Raw genomic sequence first — 6,839 nt, 5'->3', positions numbered from 1 at the left:
AATAGATGCCATATCTGTTGTTTTAAGCCACCAAGTGTGTGGTAATTTGTTATGACCTCCACAGAAAACTAACACACCCCTGTTTTCAATATTGGGGGTACATTCAGAGGGAGCAAATTGACCTCCAGAGAGCAACTTGCAGTGACCAAGGATCATTCATTCTTAAAACATATATAAATAAGATCTTAAAATGGTACAAGGGTAGGGAGCTAACATTGATTGGGCACTTACTATGGGCCAGGCACTGTCCTAGGCACTGACCTCTATTATTTCGTTTAATCTTCACAACAACCTTATAAAGTAGGTTCCACTAAGTATATAAAGCCCTCTGGTAAGGCCCAAATTGGATTGGGAGTTTGGATGTGCCTGATAAAGAGCTGTGAGACTCCAGACACGACTTAACACATCTAAGAAATAAACACATTGAACCAAGAGGCAGTTATGCATAGTAGGTAGGAGTGCAGCCATCCAAGCCAGACTGCCTGGATATGAACCCCAAAACTTCTGTTCCCCAGCTGTGTGACCCTGAGCATGTACTTAACATTTCTGTGCCTTGATTTTTCCATCTCTTATATAGGGATAATGCTGGAACCTGCCTTGTGTAAGGTTGTCGTGAGTAAAAGCATGTAAAGCATTTAGGACAAAGCCTGGTAGATAGCAACCCTCCATAAGGCTTAGCTATTACTCTAACACACATGCTTTTACGCACACAGTAAACACTCAATGTATATTCACTATTATTATCATCATTAGTTCAATTAAGATCCAGCTAGACCTTAATCTTTCTCTAATTTTTCTAGAGAATCATGATCTTTTTTCTGCTAGAATTAACAAGGCCTCCTTGGAAAACAGAAATTGGATTAAAATAAAAGCTCTCAGAGTGTAGTCTCTCAGATTGATCCAAAGTACAAGGCGTGTACAGTAATGGCAGGGGAGGGGGCGTTCCTTTAAGCCTTTCACCATATATTTAATAGAGAATTAAACCCAATTTCATAATTACAAAATAAATAGGTTCAAAGACAGTCCCAGCACTTGATATATCACAATTTTCTAGGGCAAAACCACTGATTATTAAGTAAGTGGGGGAAAGGGAAGTAAGAAGAAAGCAGGAATGGTTTTCCCAAAAGTAAAATAAAATAATAATAGAAATAAAAACAAAGTAAACAATTCCTACTGACAAGAAATCTGTAGGAGGTTTTGCCATACTCTTATAAGCTGGTCAGAAAAGTTTGAATTTGTTTGTTTATTCCTTTGTTCATTTCTTCATTTATTTCACATTTGCTGACCAGTAAGTAATTCCTGATCACCAAGTTTTAGGTCTGACAATTAAGTTCTCAAACTCATCCTAGAAAACGTGCTACCTACCTCATTGCTGAATATCACTACCATCACCTTCAAAGTACTCCCCTTGGGAAGCTATGCACCAATGCCAGCACCTAGTCCACCCTTCAAAGCAGTTTTGGAACTCTTTTTCTGGAATGGCTCTCAGAGCTGTTGTCTTATTACCCTTAATGTCTGTCCTAAATGGTATCAAAATGTCTTTCTTTCAATATTTCCTTTATCTTCGGGCAAAGAAAAAAGTCATTGGGGGCCAGATCAGGTGAGTAGAGAAGGTGTTCCAATACAGTTATTTGTTTACTGGCTAAAAACTCCCTCACAGACAATGCTGTGTGAGCTGGTGCATTGTCATGATGCAAGAGCCATGAATTGGTGAAAAGTTCAGGTTGTCTAACTTTTTAATGCAGCCTTTTCAGCACTTCCAAATAGTAAACTTGGTTAACTGTTTGTCCAGTTGGTACAAATTCATAATGAATAATCCCTGTGATATCAAAACAGGTTAGCAACATCGTTGCAACAAGTTCACGAACTTAATTGTCAGACATGGTGTTATCTAGTGGTGAGGTCTACAAATAACTGCAATATGGGCTAGAAAGACCTCAGTGCCATAGAGGGCAAATAAAAAAGAACAGATATTCACAGCAGATTTCTGGGGGAAATGCTAAACCAGATAGCTTCCCAGATCTCTCATGGTTCCTGTGAGGCTGATTCCAGACCGTGACATTGGTCACATACCACATGACCAAGGTGTCAGTATATGAAAGCTTTCTATAGGCTGACTGTACTGTATATTGATATTATTGCTTTACTTCTATAAGCCAAATATATTTTAACTGATTGGACCACAGCACACATGGGACCTAAGCTGAGCCAATCCAATTTTCTTTTCTGGGACTTAATTTCGCCTTTGTAAGAATGAAGGGAGTTTGAGAAAATGACCCCTGAATTCCTTCACACATCCAATGGCAAAGAGAAAGAATAGATATGAAAGTACTAAAGTCCCTGTAGAAAAGCTGGACACTATAGAAAAGCACAAAGAAGAAAATAAAATCACCTATTTATCAGAGTTTTAATAATAAAAATAAAAAACAACCTACATATCCAAAGAGAAATGGATAAACTATGGTACATCAATACTAGGCAGTACTGTCATGGAAAGATCTACCAAGCATATTGTTAAGTAACAAAAAGGCACAGTACAAAATGTGCAATGTGCTACTGGATATTGTATATAAAGGTCTATAAGAGTATAAACTATACTGGTAGCCATAGTTACTTCTGGGGAAAAGAGGTGTGAAGAGGAACTTTTGCTTTTTACATGAAATATTTTTGTAGTATTTGAATGTATTATGATGACACTGTATTCTTATGTAACTTGTTAAATTAAAGGAAAAAACTCAAAATTATGAAAAGATACTCAACAAAAAGTAGAGTCGAGTGAGACCAGAGACAAGGAAACCACTTAGGAAGCCATGGATATCGCTCAAATGGAACGGGATAGGGGCCTGAGCTGGGGCAGAAGGGGTGGTGAGGAAGATATAAATGTGTGATAGATTTAAGGTGTAGAATTGAGACTTGTGATTGATTAAAGTGGTGAGCAGGAGGGAGTGTTTGGGGATGAGAGGCAATATATTTTCATAGTAAAGAGCATGGGCTTTAAAATTCAGCTGCAAGATTCAAAGTCCAACTCAACCACTTACCAGTAAGGGACATTGGGCGAGTTAATTCACATCTCTGTGTCTCAGATTGCTCATTTGTCAGTGGAGATGATACCCTCATTTCCTAGCTCATAGAGCTTTTGCTAATCAATTCATATAAAGTCCTTAGAATTTCGTCGTTGCTCAATATGTGTTGGTTATCATTAAAATGACTCCTATTTTTATTACCACCATCATCATTATTATCATCATCATGGTCATCAACATTACCATCATTAGGACCAATCCTAGGCCCTCAGCTTAGATGACCAGCTGGAAGTAGAGAAAAATATAAAATTATTTGAAGCATTCTCCAGGACTGAGATTCAGAGAAGAACAAGGAAACTAAAAAGAACTGACAAGCCTGATTATTGGGGCTATCTAACAGACTGCATGTGGGGAGGGAAGGAAATAGCGCTGAATGAAACTGCCTGGCAAGTTAGTTAGGGGTTAGGTTTGAAGGAACTTGTATAAATAACTATATCTTAGAACAGAGAAACACTGGTTGAGACTTTTTCCTCTTTTTAAATTTATGTTTAAGATTTTAGCTAGGTAAAATTATATAGAGACATGTAAAAGCACGCTCTTATTGTAATGAATTAAAACATGAAGCCAAAGATCCCCTGAACAAACACAGACTCACTTCTTGTCCCAGGTCCCCTTCTCTACTTTTACACATATACCCAATGCTACATTGAATACCTAACTTTGGGGGTGTGATTAAAATACATCTTTATTATTCTCTTCTACTATCTCTTTAAAATTTAATCAGGTCAATGATCTCAGTCCAGCCCTAGAAAGAAATTCTAACAAACCCATGGCTTTTCTGCTTGCTCTTAGGTAAAAGACAGTCCCCAGTTTAGAAATGAAAATGTTCATCCTATGGCTACTGTCAATAAAACAAGCAATAAGTGCTGGAGAGGATGTGGGGAAAAGGGAACCCTTGTACACTGCTGGTGGGAAAAAAATTGGTGTAGCCACTGTGGGAAACAGTATGAAGATTCCTCCAAAAAATGAAGGCTAGAACTACCTTGTGACCCAGCAATCCTTCTCCTGGGTATCCACCCAAATATTTTTGAAAACAATTATCCGTAAAGACATATGTACCCCTGTGTTCATTGTAGCATTGTTCACAATAACCAAGACATGGAAACAACCTAGGTGTCCTTCAATGGATGATTGGATAAAGAAGATGTGGTACAGATACACAATGGAATATTACTCAGCCATAAAAAAATAATAAATATTGTTATTTCCAACAACATGGATGGATCTGGAGAGTATCATCTTAAATGAAATAAGTCAAAAGGAAAAGAACAAGAATCATATGATTTCACTTATATGTAGGATATAAAGCAGAAAGTCACAAATGAACAAACAAAAACAAATAAACTCACTCATAGACACAGACAACAGTATCATGGTTATGAGATGGGGGGACGATGAAGAGGGTAAAGGGAGTCAAATATACGGTGACAGAAGGAGACCAGAGGAGAGAAAATGGCATCTATGGATTACAGTACCTACAGCCAAGCTGCAGCCCAGCAGGGCTACAGTGCTTACACCACCCAGCCCACTCAAGGAGATTCACAGACCACCCAGGCGTATGGGCAACAAAGTTATGGAACCTATGGACAGCCCACTGATGTCAGCTATACCCAGGCTCAGACCTATGCAATTTCTTATGGACAGCCTCCCACAGACTACACTACGTCAACTGCCCCCCAAGGCACACAGTCAGCCTGCCCAGGGGTACGGCACTGGTGCTTATGATGCCACCATTGGTACGGTAGCTACCACCCAGGCCTCCTATGCAGCTCAGTCTGCATATGGCACTCAGCCTGCTTACCCGGCTTATGGTCAACAGCCCGCAGCCACTGCACCTACAAGATCACAGGATGGTAACAAACCTGCTGAGACTAGTCAACCTCAGTCTAGCACAGGGGGTTACAACCAGCCCAACCTGGGCTATGGCCAGAGTAACTACAGTTACCCCCAGGTACCTGGGAGCTGCCCCACGCAGCCAGTCACAGCACCACCATCCCACCCTCACACAAGCGATTCCTCTACACAGCCGACTAGTTATGATCAGAGCAGTGACTCTCAGCAGAACACCTATGGGCAGCTGAGCAGCTATGGACAGCAGAGTAGCTATGGTCAACAAAGCAGCTATGGGCAGCAGCCGCCCACTAGTTACCCTCCCCGCCCCCCCCCCAAACTGGATCCTACAGCCAGGCTCCAAGTCAATATCGCCAGCAGAGCTGCAGCTATGGGCAGCAGAGTTCATTCCGACAGGACCACCCCAGTAGCATGGGTGTTTATGGGCAGGGGTCTGGAGGATTTTCCAGACCAGGAGAGAACCGGGGCAGGGGAAGAGGGGGATTTGATCGTGGAGACATGAGCAGAGGTGGGCAGGGAGGAGGACACGGTGGAATGGGAACTGGAGAGGCGGTGGCTTCAATAAGCCTGGTGGACCCATGGACGAAGGACCAGATCTTGATCTAGGCCCACCTATCGATCCAGATGAAGACTCTGCCAATAGTGCGACTTACGTGCAAGGATTAAATGACAATGTGACTTTGGATGATCTGGCAGACTTCTTTAAGCAGTGTGGCGTGGGTAAGATGAACAAGAGAACCAGACAACCCATGATCCACATCTACTTGGACAAGGAAACAGGAAAGCCCAAAGGTGATGATGCTACAGTGCCCTAGGAAGACCCGCCGACTACCAAGGCTGCTGTGGAGTGGTTTGATGGGAAAGGTTTTCAAGGGAGCAAACTGAAAGTTTCTCTTGCTTGGAAGAAGCCTCCGATGAACAGCATGCAGGGGGGGATGCCGCGGCCGCTCGGTGGAGGTCCAGGGGGCCCAGGAGGTCCTGGGGGACTCATGGGTCACATGGGAGGCCGTGGAGGAGACAGTGGAGGCTTCCCCCACAGAGGTCCCCGGGGTTCCCGAGGGAACCTCTCCGGAGGAGAAAATGTCCAGCACAGAGCTGGAGACTGACAGTGCTCCAATCCAGGGTGTGGAAACCAGAACTTCGTCTGGAGAACAGAATGCAACCAGTGTAAGGCCCCGAAGCCTGAAGGCTTCCTCTCTCCACCCTTTCCACCCCAGGGCGGTGACCGAGGCAATGGTGGCCCTGGCGGCATGCGGGGAGGAAGAGGTGGCCTCATGGACCGGGGTGGTCCCGGTGGAATGTTCAGAGGTGGCCATGGTGGAGACAGAGGTGGCTTCCGTGGCGGCCGGGGCATGGACCGAGGTGGCTTTGGTGGAGGAAGACGAGGTGGCCCTGGAGGTCCTCCTGGACCTTTGATGGAACAGATGGGAGGAAGAAGAGGCGGGCGTGGAGGACCTGGAAAAATGGATAAAGGCGAGCACCGTCAGGAACACAGAGACCGGCCCTACTAGACGCAGAGACCCCGCAGAGCTGCATTGACTACCAGATTTATTTTTTTAACCAGAAAATATTTTAAATTTATAATTCCGTATTTATAATGTTGGCCACAGCGTTATGATTATTCCTTGTCTGTACTTAAGTAATTTTCACCATTTGTGAAGAAACATTAAAACAAGTTAAATGGTAGTGTGCTGAGGTTTTTTTCCTTCTTTTAAAGATGGTTGTTTAAGACTAAACAATGGGAACCCCTTGTGAGCATGCTCAGTATCATTGTAGAACCAAGAGGGCCTCTAACTGTAACAATGTTCATGGTTGTGATTTTTTTTTAATAAAATTCCAAATGTTTATAAACAAAAAACAACAACAACAACAAAAAAAGAGTCTAGACTCTGGGTGGTGAGCGCA

The 6,839-nt window shown here is 42.9% G+C and overlaps 1 pseudogene; it reads left to right on the top strand.

Annotated features, from left to right (window-relative positions):
- Positions 1-4,535: 4,535 nt before the first annotated feature.
- On the top strand, positions 4,536-6,493 carry LOC109391957 (RNA-binding protein EWS pseudogene; annotated as a pseudogene).
- The last annotated feature ends 346 nt before the right edge of the window (positions 6,494-6,839 follow it).

This window comes from Hipposideros armiger, unplaced genomic scaffold (assembly GCF_001890085.2).
Source record: "Hipposideros armiger isolate ML-2016 unplaced genomic scaffold, ASM189008v1 scaffold_309, whole genome shotgun sequence".
In the NCBI taxonomy this organism is placed as follows: Eukaryota; Metazoa; Chordata; class Mammalia; order Chiroptera; family Hipposideridae; genus Hipposideros; species Hipposideros armiger.
This window is presented reverse-complemented; position numbering and strand designations above follow the sequence as displayed.